Source organism: Lissotriton vulgaris, chromosome 2_1, assembly GCF_964263255.1.
Source record: "Lissotriton vulgaris chromosome 2_1, aLisVul1.2, whole genome shotgun sequence".
Lineage (NCBI taxonomy): Eukaryota > Metazoa > Chordata > Amphibia > Caudata > Salamandridae > Lissotriton > Lissotriton vulgaris.
Genome location: NC_141687.1, coordinates 437,471,917 through 437,489,152, shown reverse-complemented (window position 1 = coordinate 437,489,152; position 17,236 = coordinate 437,471,917). Strand labels below are relative to the sequence as shown.

The 17,236-nt window shown below is 53.0% G+C and overlaps 1 pseudogene; it reads left to right on the top strand.

The window, feature by feature from the left end:
• Positions 1 to 300: 300 nt before the first annotated feature.
• The window catches only part of LOC147730569 (DBIRD complex subunit ZNF326-like), a 75,028-nt pseudogene continuing 58,092 nt past the window's right edge, over positions 301 to 17,236 (top strand).

The following is a 17,236-nucleotide window of genomic DNA, read 5'->3' as shown; positions in this document are numbered from 1 at the left end:
AGGAGGAGATAACTGCAGCCGTGAAGGACCTCCCTTTGGGGGAAACCCCGGGGCCAGATGGCCTACCCTTGGCCTTTTACCGCACGTTCCAGTCACAGCTTCAACCTTACCTTCTGAGGTTCTTTAACTCTTTCACAGATATCGAGGGGCCGTCCCGCGACATGGGCATGGCAGAGATTGCGTTGATACCAAAAGCCGGGGAAGGACCCCACGCTGTTTGCATCCTACCGCCCCATAGCTTTGCTGAATACCGATCTCAAAATCTACACTAAGCTAATTGCGAAACGCCTAGATCCCTATATGCCGGGGCTTGTGGACCTGGACCAGGCCGGCTTCATCAGCAACCAGCAGGGAGCGGACAATGTGCGTAAGCTTGTGCACCTGGTGGGTAAAGTGCACCACTGGAAAATCCCGGCCTGCCTTCTGTCGCTGGACGCGGAGAAGGCTTTTGACCGGGTGGACTGGACCTTCCTTCGGGCGGTCCAACAAAAGGTTGGGCTGGGTCCAAAGATGATCACGAGGATCATGGCTCCATATGTAGGGCTGCAGGCCAGGATTCGGGTAAATGGTCAACTTACGGCACCGCTCACTATTCATAGGGGTACCAGGCAGGGGTACCCCCTATCGCCCCACTTGCCGAGATGATTCGTCAAGCGCCCAACATTCATGGTATAACTAATGGTGGCCGGGAAAACAAGGTGGCGCTTTTGGCGGACGATCTTATCCTCACGCTTACGCGCCCCTGTGAGTCTCTCCTGTCACTGCACAAGGTTCTCTGCCTCTTTGAGAGGGCCTCTGCCCTCAAGATCAACCACGACAAGTCCTGGGCCCTTAATCTTACCATTCCGAAAGAGGAGATACCCCCTCTGAGAGACATGGTACCAGATCAGTGGGCCGAACACCATGTTCGCTATCTGGGCCTCCTGCTGACCCCCTCCTGGGACACATGGAGATCGGTGAACTGGCGGGAGTGTCGCAGAGCGGTCCTTGAAGACCTACGGTGGTGGAGACCCCTGATGTTGTCGTGGTTGGGCAGACTCAATGCCATCAAGAGGTCTGTCCTCCCCGTAATCTTGTATTCGTTCCAATGCCTTCCCACTCCTGTCCCACTCCATTGTATACGAGGCCTGCAGCGAGAGCTCACGTCCTTTATATGGGGTGGAAAGCGGCCTGGTTCTCACAGAAGCTCCTTATGACGCCGCAGGATAGGGGGGGGGGGATTAGCCTGCCCTAATTTATTGGACTACTATGGAGCCTCACACCTCCGCTTTGTGGTGGAGTTGGGGTTGAGGGAGAGCGAGAAGGGATGGCTGCATGTGGACCAAGCGGTTACGGGGCGAACCATCTGGGACCTGGCGTGGCTACATCGGGCGGCCCGATCTAAGAGCGCTTATATGGCGGTGCCCACGAGGACAGTCCTAGAAATATGGGACAACATAGCTGTGTCCAGGGGTCTCACCACGTTTCCACCCCCACACACCCCCATAGCGGGGAACCCGCTTTTCCAGCCAGCCCATTGAACCCGCGCCTTTGACAAATGGACGCAAGGAGACTGCAGGGTGATCTGCGACCTATACAAGAGGGGCGCACTTAAGACCTTTGACCACTGTCGGGAGGAGTTCCGTGTACCACCAGAGGTGAGACTGCAGCATTCCCAGCTGCGACACTGGGTCTCCGAGGGGGGAATGTACCAGGCGCCTACACACAAATGTACCCCTTTTGAGAGGTTGGCGCGCTCTCGGGGGGGGGGGATCAAAAGGGCTGATCTGTCAGATATACCAGATTTTACAACACCCGCCGACTATACCCTCTCACCCATACCAGCACCAATGGCAGCTGGCGATCGACATGGACATCAAACCCTCGCAGTGGGATAGACTTTGGCGAGACATCCCCAAGATATACCAGAGCATCCCGCAGAAGGAAAATGCTCACAAGCTCTTGTCTCAGTGGTACTATACGCTTCAGCGACTCCATATGATGTTTCCCACTTCCTCTCCCATGTGCTGGAGGTGTGTGTCTGCATCTGGGGATTTTGTTCATGTCTGGTGGGCGTGCCCAATACTGACCATTTTTTGGAAGGAGGTACTTAGCCACCTCAGGGGGTAGCTGAGGTTTCCCCTGCCTGAAGCCACGAGCACGATCTTACTTGGCATCAAACCTGCCAGCCTTAAGGCACTCACCCGCAGTGACTGGATCCTGACACTCCAGATTCTGGGAGCAGCTAAGCAGCTTATAGCCCTATACTGGAGGAGAACTGAGGCCCCCCCAATTGCAGCCTGGTTTGTATGGCTCTGGCATGTCATAACGATGGAGCTTTTTACAGCGCGACTGCAAGCACGTGACACGCGATTTAAGGTAGTCTGGCAGCCCCCAGTCCAATACCTTTGCTCTGTAGAACATGCGTGTCACATGCCTACCAGGCTCAGAACGCTGCGCCTCTTTGAAGATGCTATTGCTCCTCCTGACCCCGGTAGACTACTTCCCTAGACACCCCCGGAGGCGTGGGCGTTGCCTTGGGCCTTCTCTGTTGCTCCCCCCTTAGCGCACACTCTCTTTGCTTTTGCTGTCCTTTCCTCTTCTCTCACCTCTAGTGTTCTCCCTTTCCCGCCCTTTTCTCTTTTTCTCTTCTTTTCTTTGATTCTTGGTTACTCTTATGGCTACCTAGCCCCGTTGGGCTGCCTTTAAATGTTGAGCTTGTTGCCCGTTGACTTCTTGTCACTGATTTAGGAATCCGGATTGTCTGCATATCTGAAAGATACAACAGCTTAGATCATGTCACACGGCCGGCCCCAGTGGGGTTGTAGGCAAGACGCTGTGTAAAACATTGCTTTTCTGTGCAGGCCCTGAGGCCCCAACACTGAGTTACTTCGCGGCCGGCCCTGTTCAGGGTTGTAGGCTTAACGCTGTGTATTACCATATCTGCAGCAAGTGTTATCGCCTGAAAATAAAATAGACTTGAATAAAATACAGAGTTCACACCGCCATATTCCAAAATTGAACAAAGGAATTACCTATACCCTACCACAAAGGAGAAGTCCACTAACTTGGGCATTCCAAAGAATATACCATAAACTCAGAATTTACCAGCACAACTGTTCAAAAATTGAGTCACTTATAATAAATATGTAGTCTGCTCAAGAAGGGAAAACGAACTGCACCGATTACCCTGGCCGGAAAACCGGAGCTTAAGATCTCGCAGATGGGCCTTGGCTGCCAGGAACAACTGTTATTGCTGCTAGACTAGCTTTGTATAATCCGGAAGGATGAGAATGCATGCATTATAATACTGTAATGGTTCCTTAATCTGTGCTTGCTTCTGGATTACATCACGGTTGTGATAGTTCAAAAGCTTCCCAATGACTGGTCTCGGGCAGGGCCCAGGCTTCTGCATAAGTGCCCGATAATATATAAATATAACAGAACACAAAAGAGAGCAAACAAACAGCTATTAGCTCACAACAATAGCCCTTAAAAGACCATATCACAAAGTCCAAAGCCCTCTCTGAAGTCAACGGGACAGTATGGAAAATAGAGCTGAAATACGCCCTGACCTGTGGAGCGGAGTGTGAGCAACAGGGCCAGAACAGTAAATATGCTGCGGTGGGCATGAAAAGAAATAAAGGTATGACTATGACTAAGACACGGGAGAGGCCTTCAGACGAATAACATAAGCAAGGTGGGTTCTGCAAGAGGGACAAGTGAGAGGAGAGGAGATTTATGAGCGGTGGATTTCATATCAGGCCAATGTAAATGGGCTCTCGAACAATTTCCTGGGCTGGTACTCCCCTTGGGCCTTGAAGGTGGAGACTATAACGTAAGTTTGTGAGCTGGGCAGTGTCACTTAACAAGTCAGTTTTTAAAGACCCACAATACAATGGAAGGCATGCCTGGCTGCTAGGAACGCCGAAGGCTGAATCTGGGTCCCCCCCCCCCCGAGACATCAGATGGACCGTGAGAGGGACCCACCTCCAGGAGGGCCGTATCTTGACTGCTCTGAGGATCCAGCATAACAAGTGCTCACAGAATCGGTGGCCTGCGGAGTGTATCGGCGGTACAGAAGTTACCCTTGATGGACTGGTAAGCTGTTACTGGAGACGGAGGCAAGAATATAACAAGGCCTCCATTAATAAGACCTGGTGACACAGTGAGTACAGCGCATATTACATCTGAGTGGAAAACTGTACTTACTACCAAGACACGGTCACGTAACCATGGATGCCTGTCCCTAAAATGGGGGCACCTCGTGACCTATTACCTCAAATTCAACAGCGAGATGCCACTCATTTTCCTGACACTGCCTGTTGTTTTCAAAATCAGGCCACAACTCAAATGGTTGCGGGGAAACCTCATCAGACCCTCTTCAACCCCCCGTGGAGGGCAATGGTGAGATCTAGTGTCCTTTTTAATAACTATTAGTAGTCCGGCCCTTCCTTCCCTGTTAACCTCTGTCATTCTTGGCACACTCACGGTGTGGAAAAGGAGCCCAGGATGCCCGACCCCAACATGTCAGACAGTGGTGACTTTTTTCCCCACTTGCTCATCTTTTACTTCTACTTACAAAACCCTGCCACGACTGTGCCTGACCTCAAGAGGACGTCTGGAATTTTCTCGTACCATGGCTCCCCCGCACTATTCTGACATTCCCCTGAGTATACTTGACCCGTACCCGGACAGCGGAGTTCGAGCATTTTGTCCGACGCCCTGCCTCGTCTGTGCCTGACCTCAAGAGGACGTCTGGAATTTTCTCGTACCATGGCTCCCCCGCACTATTCTGACATTCCCCTGAGTATACTTGACCCATACCCGGACAGCGGTGTTCGGGCATTTTGTCTGACGCCCGGTGGAGCTGCTCTGTTCAGCTAATTGAGGAGATCGGTCTTGGTTCATCCCCTGACTGTCACCTGCCCAGACGGACACTGGACAGTTTCTCCCTGTCTTGCCCTCCCCCACCTGCGTATTTCTGCCGTCCTGCCTTTTCTTTCCATCTTTCTGACTGATGCCCTTGGGAGCTGCCTAGATTGCTCTAGGGGAGACTGGCTTTCCTCCCTGGCCATCACCTACCCTTCCGGTCTTTGGGCCGACTTTCCCTTTATCTCTTATTCCATCTCCCCCCTCGTCCACTCCTTCACTCCCCCTCTCCTCCTTTCCCTCTCTACTTGTCTCGCCCGGAGTACACATGATCTCTACCCTGACAGTGGAGTCCAAGCATTTTGTCCGACGCCCGGTGGAGCTGCTCTATTTAGCTAATGAGGAGATCAGCCTTGGTTCATCCCCTGACCGTCACCTGTCCAGCCGGAACTTGGGCACAGTTTCTTCCCTTCTCCCTGTCTCGCCCATCCCCCCATCGTATTTCTGGTGCTCTGCTTTCTCCTCGTCGCCTTTCCTTCCAGCTTTCGGACTGATGACCGTTGGAGCTTCCTAGAGAGCTATAGAGGAGACTGGCTTTGGATTATCTCCATAGACGTCACCTACCCACTCGGTCTTTGAGCTGACTTTCCCTTTTCTCTTTGCCATCTTCCCCCTCATCCTGTTCCCTTCTCACTCCCAACTCTCCCCTTTCCCTCTTTATTTGTCTCTACGGACATTGGACACAATTCTTCCTCGTCTTTCTGCTATGGCTCCTTCCTCTCCGCCTTTCCTATAAATTCTCTCAACCTCGTTGTTTGTTTACTGTACCTTTTTACGCTATTGTAACTGATGTAATTTGTAACGCAATGTTCCTCTGTTACAGTGCTCTGATACCTACGGGTCTAGCCAGCGCTTTATAATCCTTGTACCTTCTAATGCAACGTTCCCCTGGTTATGAGCTCTGATACCTCTGGGTCTAGATAGCGCTATATAACCTTCGCAAATCAAATAAACTAAAAACTATTTTTTCTTGAACGCTGAGACCTGAGCAACATGGCTGATGACTGGTGGATCTGCTTGACACCTAATGAGGAGATAGGCCCTGGTTTTCCCCCTTGGTCATCACCTACCCAGCCGGACATTGTTCCTCCTTGTCTCCCCGCTATTACTCCTTCCTCCCCCCTACGAATTATTGAAACATTGTTTATGTGTACTGTACCTTACTATGCTCTTGTATCTGATGTAACTTGTAACATTACGATCCCAAATGTAAAGCGCTCCGATACCTAATTGAGTCAAGGTTGCGCTATATAAAACTTTATAAATAAATAAAAATAAGGCCTAAGCTATATAGGTGAGTAATGCCCACACAAGAAAGGGTACGCAGAGAAATCTATTTAATAGTAAACAAATAGACCACGTAAGTAGTACACTTAAAATGCTATACAATAGCAAACCAATATTTCATGTAGAGTAAGACATATACCCAAAAAAGGGTATAAACTCTTGAGAAGAAGCTCCTCAGAGTTAAATTAAACAAACCAGCTACACAGCTGCAAAAACAGTCCATAGATTTAAATAGTCAAATCCAGAGTCAAACACTCTTGCAGTAAGAAGGAAGTAGTGTTTAACACTTCAAAACAAGTGCCATAATAGCAGAGACAGGATTTAAATCCCCAACCTAAAGATCCACGAACGTGGCTATATAAAAGATAGGCAAAAAACCTGATAAAGCCAAACTACAAGTGACCAGCCGTGAGGCGTATCGAGGAATCAGCATGGCTGTCAAATAAACAAACACCGTCAAAGATCCTATCTTTCAAGCTCCCTCAAACATTATCTGAGAATTTCAATTCACGCAACCGAGCGGGTCTAAGAACAGCTACAAAACGAGCCACAGCTCTGCCAATAGAGTTGCTGGTGTCCATTGCCAACTTAATATTAAACTTTGCCATCTCATGGCCATCTTTCACAAGCTGAAAGATTTTAGCACAAACCCTTCAGGAAGGGAAGAAAGCAGATGGCTGACAGAGTCCCATAAAGCATATGAAGCCCTGCCTAAGACACAAGACGTGTTTAATGACCTCAAGGCCGAACTCGCTGAAGCAAAGTTATTCTGACCACACAGATCTAACCACCTAGATTCTCGACCTGGTGAAAGTAGAGGAGAATCATCTAGATTCTGCAAAGTTGTAGCAGCTGCATGTCGAATACCCTAGAAGGAGGGTGGTGAGAAAGACTAGCAGGGTCATCTGGAGCTTGACTCTGGCGATGGGAAACGGCATGAACGACAGGGACACCGGTCACTGGACTCGACCCAAGATCCCAGGAGAATATCATACAGAGACTCTCCGTAAGGCAGTAATGGTTCAACATCCATGACACCCTGGTGAAGCACCTAAGCCACCTTGCAATGCTGGAGAAACAGCAGCAGAGCCAGCAGCAGAGCCAGCTTCGCCCTGGGAATGCAAGGGAGAAGATACAGGAAATGCAGTACTCCAAGCACGGAGTTGAGGTCTTCGATTGGTGCCGAGGGCGAACCAGTCGACGTGCTTGCAGTCAGAGTACCCCCTACCTTCTTGGGGTCAAAAGGTTCTCAATGGGGAGGCATGGACACAAAAAAGGCCTGCAGGGCTTGATAGTATGCCTGCATCTTGGTCATACTCGTCCCGGCTCCAGGATAAGGATGGAGGCTCGGAGGTCAATCAATCAATCAATCAAGGCATTTATCGAGTGTGCTACTCACCCATAAGGTTCTCAAGGCGCTGTGGGGGGAGGGTGCGGCTACTGCTCGAACAGCCAGGTCTTGAGTAGCCTCCTGAAGGTCTTCGGTCTGCCGTAGGAGGATGGGGAGGGCGTTCCAGGACTTACCGGCAAGGTAGAACGATCTGCTGCCGGTGGTCGTTCTTCGCATGTGGGGGACGGTGGCGAGGGCGAGGTCGGCGGAGCGGAGCAGGCGGTTTGGGGTGTAGAAGGTTAGTCGACTGTTGAGGTATGTTGGTCCGAAATTGTGGAGTGCCTTGTGTGCGTGGGTGAGGAGCTTGAATGTGATCCTCTTGATGACAGGAAGCCAGTGTTGGTCTCTCAGGTAGGGTGTGATGTGGCTGTGGCGAGGGATGACGGGGATCAGGCGTGCGGAGGCGTTCTTTATGCATTGCAGTCGTTTCAGCAGTTTGGCCGTGGTTCCTGCATAAAGGGCGTTTCCGTAGTCCAGCCTGCTGCTGACGAGGGCCTGGGTAACCGTTCTTCTTGTGTCGATGGGGATCCACCTGTAGATCTTTCAGAGCATGTGGAGGGTGTTGAAACAGGAGGATGAGATGGCGTTTACTTTAGGTCATGGAGAGTGTTGAGTTGAGGATGAATCCTAGGTTGCGTGTATGGTCGATGGGTGTCGGTGCTGCACCCAAAGCAGTCGCCCACCAAGAGTCGTCCCCAGGCTGAGGGGGTGGAGCCGAGGATGAGGACCTCTGTCCTGTTCGAGTTCAGTTTCAGACGGCTTTTCTTCATCCATTCAGTGATTGCTTTCATTCCTTCTCGGAGGTTGGTTTTGGAAGTGGGAGGGTCTTAGGTGAGGGAGAAGATAAGCTGTGTGTCGTCTGCGTAGGAGATGATGTTGAGGTTGTGCAGTCTGGCGACGCGGGCGGGCGGGGCCATGTAGTTGTTGAACAGGGTCGGGCTGATGGATGATCCTTGGGGTACTCTGCAGATGATCTTTGAAGGCTTCGAATCGGAAAGGGGGGGAGAATGCTTCTTAAATGCACGAGGATGTGAGCTTGGGCAGACAAAACTTGTAGGATTAGAAAATGCATTTGAGTCATGAATCTCAGTGATCTTCTGAATAGCCATGATTCGCTGAGGAGAAGGAGAAGGAAAGATCTTTATATGGGTCATATTGGCCAGCACCCCACCTATGAAGGGCAGCTTCATGCTGGAGTCAGTTTATACTTCTGTACATTGATGGAAATGCCCAAGTGCTTCGGAGGTGCTCATTAAATAGCACAAGGGATTCAGCTTTCACAAGACAGTACTCCAAATATGGAAACAGATAGACTCCCGACTGTTTCAGGAAAACTACCATACATGCGAGCACGTTTGGGAAAACACAGGGCTTGATTGTCAGTCTGAACTGCAAGACAATGAACGGATAGTGCTGGGAACCTGTGGTGAACCTCAGGTAACACATAAGTGAGGAGAGTTGGCAGATGAAAGGAGGCGTCCTGAAGAACCAGGGATGCCAGCCAATCCCTCCTATTCAGAGTCAGTGAGGCTTGGCTCAGGAACAGCATCTTAAACCTGTCCTGATGCATTAACAAATACAGGAGGATGAGATCCATAATGGTTCTCAGGCTGCGATCCTTCATGGGGCTCAAGAATAAAGGGAATATCATCCTGTGCCACAATCTTCGAGCCCCTCCACCGCTACGGCTCCTTTGCTCAGCAAGGTCAGGGCCTCAGACTCCAGAATCAAGGCTTGATAGAAAAAGGGAATCTGGAGGCAGGGACAGGAAGGGCAAATCATAGACCTTCTGGATTAACTGGATGTCTCCGTAGTTTGTCATGATTTTCTGGCAGTAGATGCGTAATTGGGTAACCTACCCAAGCCTCTCTGGAAGACGCTGCTTGTGGGGGGATCAGAGTCTTAAATGCAATGCACCAGAACTGGCACAGGATGAAGGAACTCGATCTACTGCTGTTGACCAGAACTCTTAGAGCTATCCATGCCATAAAAAGATTGGTATTATTGATGACATGTTTGAACTAGTTGTGAGGGCTGGTTCTGTAGGGACTTCTAAGTTCTGAAATAGCCCAGGAAATAGCCTTGCTATACCTAAAAGGTTCCAGAGAGGAGTCCGCCACTCACCATCAAAGAGCCAACGCATCTCAAAAGAAACCACTGGAAAGCATCCAGGCACAGTGGCAAAGGGTGATGGGTCTGGCCACTGTATTCACTCAGTCCAAACCTCATTTCAGGGTCTGCTTTGAAGCATTCAGGTTCTGCTTTGAAGCATTCATGAGACGACTGAACAAATCGGAAATAGGCCTCTTCATGTCCTTCTGTAGGCTTACGACAGCCAGTTTGGCCAATTCCCACAATGAAATGCACATAGTAGCCTACTTAGCTTGTGGCATTTGCTATACAAAGAGAAAGAACTGCTGACACAAATACCCTCTGGACCATGCTGTTCAGTCGCTTTGACTCTCTGTCCAGATAGGTCATGGCAAAAGACAGAGGGGTACCATTTAGAAGACGAAGCCTGAACCACCAGGCTCTCTATGTGTGGGAATCGGAATTTTGGGTCACCTGAAGCTGGCTTATTTAGACTAGCAAGTGGTCGGTGAATGCTGGACCTAAGAAGGTATTTCATAGACAGCCAAAAGAGGTTCCAATAGTGCTTTGTTAAATAGGAGCAAGGTCTCTATAACGGAAGAAGTAGGTTGCAGATTTTCATCAAAATATAGACTTTGTTTCCTAGGAGGGCAAAGCCAACTCCACAGTTTCTTCACCATTAATGCACCACTTTGGTAAAGGAGGATACTTCCTCTGTCAGGGACCCAGAGTGGTAAAGGGATGCCCTATTTTGGAGAAGTACTTGCCCATTAGTATTTTGCAGGTCAAGGCAAAGGGCAGCCTTTGAGTAAGAAGATGATGAGGGTTATTTCCTGTGAATCAGAATCTTCTGTGTCAGCACGTTGTTTACTACGCATGTGTATGGCATCAGAGTAGAAGCCCAAGCCAAATAAGCCCTCTGTCGGGGCAAATGTCTGTCCTTTAGGATCAGGACTGTCCGTCAAGACAAGCTCTAAAGTTCTGTTTTGTTATCCCGTGGTTATTTCAGCAGACTTATAGGTGGGTGGCAGCAGTGACATAGATTGCAGCACGGTGATGAATGCATGATGAACAGGGGATGTTGCAGAGGTCTGAGGCTTCTTTCTGAGAAGTGTGGCCTGAACCCTGGAATTACTAAGTCCAAAGAAACTGTCCTTGGGGAGTGGTCCATAGGGTACTGAGCAGTCCTAAATATATCCGACATGGCCAGTTGTAAGGCCTTGACCTATGCAGATCAGAATATGGAGCACAGAATTCTCGCTGGATTTTCTGCCGCTTCAGAATTGGCACCCATGATGAAAAAGAACCAGGCTTTGAAAAACAGAAAAGAGACACCGAACCGTTGTTTTGTTATGAGTATTTGCATCTGTTACTATCCCAGTTAATCAGGTGCTGAAGCAGTGGAGGGACGGGCACACCCTATGTATGGATAGTGGAGGTGTTCGAAGAGCTATATCTTCAGCTTCTTGCTGAATTTAAGAATTGAGTCCCGGAAACAGGATTGTTTCCTCAGGGAAGAGCAGTACTTCTCCTTCCTTTGGCACTTCTTGTACTTGTAGGAAGACCTCTTGACAGGTTATTCCTGTCGCACAAGTTACTACTTGTGTAACGATATATCTGTAAGAGACATTAGTTAGTGATAGATTCCTTACCTTAGAATATCCCCAGGCGTCAGACTGGATCCAGAAAGTTTTGCGTAGCAGTACCCTTGCGCGTCGGTAGGCGTCGTCTGCGGCTCCGCGTCCGTCGTGGGCGCCGTGATGACGTCATCGGAGTACTTAGACGCCGCATCCGCGTGCTGACGTCAGTTCTTAGCCACAGCTTTTCCGCGCCAGAAGCGCAGAGGCATGACAAAAACCGACACTGGTGCCAAGAAACTAGGGCCCTGCTTAACCCTAGATATCGGTTCGCAGAACAGGGAGGATGGGTGGGTCGGTAAGGAATCTATCACTAACTAATGTCTCTTACAGATATATCGTTACACAAGTAGTAACTTGTGCATCTGAAAGAGACACGTTAGTGATAGATTCCTTACCTTATAATAGATACCCCAGCAATACCATCCCCGTGGTGGTGGGTCTGCGAACCAATATTCACACCAGAAAGTCCTGGAGAACGGAGCGGCCAAAGTAGCCGTCCCTCCGGACTTGACTGTCCAGGCAGTAGTGCCTAGCAAACGTGTGCAACGAGGCCCACGTAGCTGCCTGGCAAATGTCCTGCAAGGGCACACCTCGGCCCAAGGCAGTTGTAGTGGCCGTGGCTCGAGTGGAATGAGCCCTCAGCCCAACAGGTGGTTCCTTCTTAGCCAAGGAGTAACACGCCTGGATGCACATGATAATCCATCGAGAGATGGTCCTCTTGTGCACCGCTTTCCCTTTCTTAGCGCCCGCGTACCCAACAAAGAGTTGATCATCCACCCGGAACTGGCGTGTGCGATCCAGATAGAACGAGAGCGCACGTTTTGGGTCCAGACGGTGGAGCCTCTCCTCCTCTCTCGAGGGGTGCGGAGGCCGAAAGAAGGTGGGCAATGTGATGGACTGCCCAATGTGGAAAGCCGTGACCACCTTCGACAAGAAGGAGGGCCTAGTCCTCAAAACAATCTTGTACGGATGGACTGAAAGGAAAGGAGGCTTACAAGAGAGGGCCTGGAGCTCACTCACTCTCCTGGCAGAGGTGATGGCTACCAGGAAGGCAGTCTTCAGAGAAAGAAGGCGAAGTGGACAGTTATGAAGTGGCTCAAAGGGAGCGCACATCAGAAATGTTAGAACCAGGTTCAAGTCCCACTGAGGCATCACGAAAGGAACAGGAGGAAAGGTATGAGTGATGCCCTTCAGGAATCTGTTTACAATAGGGGACTTGAACAAAGAAGGCTGGTCAGGCAGCCTCAGAAAGGCTGAAAGATAGCCCTTGATAGTGCCCAGAGCAGAGCCCTGCTGGGCAAGAGAAAGAAGGAAGAGAAGAACCTCAGAGAGAGGGGCATTGAGGGGATCCACAGCCTTTGCTGTGCACCATGCCACAAATCTGTTCCACCTGCAGGCGTATACCGTTTTTGTGGAGGGACGCCTGGCTGCCAGAATGATGTTGCAAACCTCAGGAGGCAAGTCAAATGGCCTCAACTGTCGCCGCTCAATCTCCAAGCATGGAGGTGGAGACTGGACAGGTTCGGGTGGAGGACCGTCCCCTGCTGCTGCGACAGAAGGTCCTCCTGAAGAGGCAGACGAACTGGGGGATCAACTGACATGCTGAGTAGCTCAAGATACCAGTACCTTTGTGCCCAGTCCAGAGCTACAAGGATGACTTGTGCCCGGTCGCGCTTGATCTTCTTCAGCACTCTGGGCAGAAGAGGCATAGGCGGAAAGGCGTACAATAGACCGCAGCTCCACTCGCGACGAAAAGCGTCTCCGAGCGAGTGCCGCCTTGGAAATTCCAACGCGCAGAACTGATGACATTGCGCGTTCTCTTCGGTGGCGAATAGATCTAACCAAGGCTCTCCCCATCGCAGAAAGAGGCCTTGCGCCACGTCCGAGTTCAGACGCCATTCGTGATCCATCGAGCACCGACGGCTGAGTTTGTCCGCCCTGGCGTTCAGAGAACCTGCCAGGTGTTGAACCACCAGAGTCACGCCCTGATGTTCCAGCCATTGCCAGAGACTAAAAGCCTCCTGGCAAAGGGTCCACGACCCCACTCCACCTTGTTTGTTGCAGTACCACATGGCGGTGGTGTTGTCGGTGAACACCTGCACTGCACTCCCTCCGACAGACGGGAGGAATGCTTTCAGTGCCAGACGAATCGCCCGCAGCTCCAACAGATTGATATGGAGCCGGGACTCCGCCGGAGACCAGAGTCCTCTGATCTCCGCCTCTCCCAAGTGGCCTCCCCAGCCCTGGAGGGACGCGTCCGTCACAACTACGTGCTCCGGTTGGGGAAGGGAGAGGGATCTGCCGTTGACCCAATCGCGGTCCGTGAGCCACCACTGCAGCTGTCTCGCAGTGCCCTTCGAGATCAGGACATGGTCGGACAGGTTGCCCCGGTGCTGGGCCCACTGAAACTTCAGGTCCCACTGCAGAGCCCGCATCCGCCACCGTGCGTGATGCACAAGAAGGATGCAGGAGGCCATCAGCCCCAGAAGCCGCAGCGTCAACCTGACCGAAACCCGGGATAACGGCCGGAAGACCGGAATCAGAGCCTGTATATCCCGGACCCGCTGTTCGGGCGGGTAAACCCGAAACTGCGCCATGTCGAGAACCGCTCCGATGAAAAGGAGCTTCTGAGAGGGGCACAGGTGTGACTTCGACACATTGATGGAAAATCCCAGCTGGTGCAGGAGATCCGCCGTAGTCTGGAGGTGGCTGACGACTGCCTGGGGCGAGCCCGCCTTCAACAACCAGTCGTCTAGGTAGGGGAAGACTGACACCCCCAACCTGCGCAGGTGAGCTGCGACCACCGCCATCACCTTTGTGAACACCCGTGGGGCGCTGGTAAGGCCGAAGGGGAGCACGGTAAACTGAAAGTGCTCGAGGCCTACCGTGAACCGCAGGTAACGCCGGTGGGCCGGCAGGACGGGGATGTGAAAATACGCGTCCTGCAAGTCCAACGCTACCATCCAGTCTCCTGGGTCTAGGGCAGCCAAGACCTGAGCCAGTGTCAGCATTTTGAACTTCTCCTTCCGGAGGAAGCCGTTGACGTTCCTCAGATCCAAGATAGGGCGTAGGCCCCCTTTGCCCTTATTGGGTACCAGGAAGTAGTGGGAGTGGCAACCACGACCTACTTCTGGCCCAGGAACGCGCTCGATGGCCCCCTTGGCCAAGAGGGCCGAAACTTCCTCCTGCAGGAGCTGCAAGTGATCCCCCGATACGCGGTGGTGTTGCGGTGGCATGGCTTGAGGGGTCGCCTCGAAGGGGAGGGAGTAGCCCCTTCGGACGATCTGCAGCACCCACCTGTCCGAAGTGACTGTGCGCTAGTGAGAGTGGTGATGGCGAACCCTGCCTCCCACTGGCGTCACATGGGCCGAAAAGCATGGACTAGGAGGGTTTAGAGGCGGATGCTGTGGGAGCAGGTGTGGACTGGCTCCGCTTGTTCCCCCGACCGCCTCCACGGCAGTTTCCATGGCCGCCGCCGCGCTGGACGATAGTTTGCGGCGAGTGGCTGGCGGCACGTGTGGGGGCACCCCTTCCTTGGCCACGAAAGGAGCGAAAGGCACCCATTTGCTGGCGCGGGGCTGAGAGGCCCAAGGACTTGGCTGTAGCCCTGGAGTCCTTAAAGCGCTCAAGCGCGTGGTCTGCCTTGTCGCCAAAGAGGCGACGGCCATCGAACGGCATGTCCATGAGTGTATTCTGGACGTCTGCCGAGAAGTTGGCGGATCTCAGCCAGGCGTGGAGTCGTAACGCCACCGTCGTAGCCATCGCTCTGCCCAGCGAGTCAGTAGTATCCAGTCCTCACCTGATTGAATACTTTGCTGCGTCCCGGCCCTCCACTAGGGCTTGGCCGAGTTTGGCCCGTACCTCCAACGGACCCTCTGGCAGCACTTCCGCCACCGTTTCCCACAGAGAGTGGATGTAACGGCCCAAGAGGCATGCGGTGTTGGAGGACCGCAGTCCCAAGCTAAGGGACAAGAACACTTTCTTGCCATAGGCCTCGTACCTCTTGGATTCCCGATCGGGGGGAGCCGTCGGGAATGCGGTCTGGGAGTTAGAGGCCTGGATAACCAGACTCTCGGGGGTGGGGTGGGTGGACAGGAAACATGGGTCGCCCGGCGCCGGGCGGTGGCGTCTGGCCACGTTCCTATCTACAGGCGAACCTGTAGCGGGCCTGGACCAAGTGCCCAAAAGAACGTCCGTCAAGGCCTCATTAAACGGCAGCAGAGGCTCCATGGAGCATCACTGCGGCTTAAGGACCTCAGTGAGGAGGTTAGTCCTCACGGCCGCGACGGGGAGCTCAAGGCCCAAGGCCTTGGCAGCCCTCATCAACACCACACCATAAGTCGCACCCTCCTCCGAAGCCACGGTAGGAGGAGAGCCGAATCCAGTTTCTGGAGAGGTTTCCAGGTCACTGGCCTCCCCAAGGTCTCCTGTCCAGTCCATGTTAGACTGACACTCTCTTGTCAGAGGGTCCTCAGACCCCTCCCAATACTCCTCTTCCCCCATCTCCTGAGATTCAGGGTCATAAGTGAATGAGGACGGTTCATAGAAATGAAAATCTCCGAACGTTGTCAAGAGCGGCGCCGACAGGCGTCGTCCCGACGTCGGAACCGATTGAGAGGAGGCATCGGGGACGGCGCCGCCCGAGGACGATGCCGGAGGGGACACCACACGGACCGACGCCGGGGGGGTCGTAAGGTCCACCGGTGACGATCCATCGCCCGAGGAGGGTCCAGCGGAGCCCTGCGGCGCCGAGCCCGAAGGCGCCGACGACGCCGGGACCGCTGCACCCTGCGGCGCCGGGCCCGAGGGCACCGGCGGTGTCGGGATCATGGAGCCCTGCGGCGCCGGGCCCGAAGGCGCCGGCGGAGTCGAGGCCGAAGCACCCGACGGCGTCGGGGTCATAGCCCCCGACCCACTAGGGCCCCCAGACGGGTTCACTGGGCCCGAAGGCGCGGGGGAACCCGTCGGAGGAGAAAGGGACCTCATGGCCATGAGGAAACGCTCAATCTCCTCCGGCGTCGCGTTCAGCCCAGGGACTGGGGGGTATGGAGCCGAACGCGGCGCCCGCGACTCTCGAGGAGCCGCGTGGGCGGTGTCACCCGAACCCCCGGTCGCGTCGCGCGAGCGTCGGGGGGAGTCAGAAGAGCGATGATGTCTCTTCGACTTCTTGTGTTTCTTACCGGACGACTTGGACCCAGAGGAGTGGCGCCGACTCCCGGAGCTGTGACGGCTCCGTCCCCGCGACCTGTCCCTCGACCTCCCGTGGGATCGGGACCGGGACCTCACAAGGCGCGGGGCCGACTGGCGGATCTCGAGTCGCCTGCGGGACCGCTCCTGCCTGGCCTTCCTCGACAGGGCCCGACAGTCGGAGCAGGCCTCATCATCATGGTCGACGCCCAAACACATCAGGCACAAGCGGTGGGGATCCGTGACCGACATGGTACGGTCGCACTCGTCACAATGCTTGAATCCGGGCATCCCTAACGGCACCGTCGGAGTCATTATAAGACTTCGAAATTGGATCAAAAGATCACAAAAGTTTAGTCAAAAAGTGACTAGGGAACTGCTCTTTCCAGATCCGCGCTGGCTGGCGCGGAAAAAAGAAGAACTGAAGTCAGCACGCGGAGGCGGCGTCTAAGTACTCCGACGACGTCATCACGGCGCCCACGACGGACGCGGAGCCGCAGACGACGCCTACCGACGCGCAAGGGTACTGCTACGCAAAACTTTCCGGATCCAGTCTGACGCCTGGGGATATTCTAAGGTAAGGAATCTATCACTAACGTGTCTCTTTCAGATAAGAGTCTTACCTGTAGGGGGAAGAGGTACTGCTTGGGGTATCCCTGAGACCACTGGTCAAAAATAACTTTGCTTTCAGCTCCCCGACTGCCTTCGGGTGTATCAGGGAACACGAGTC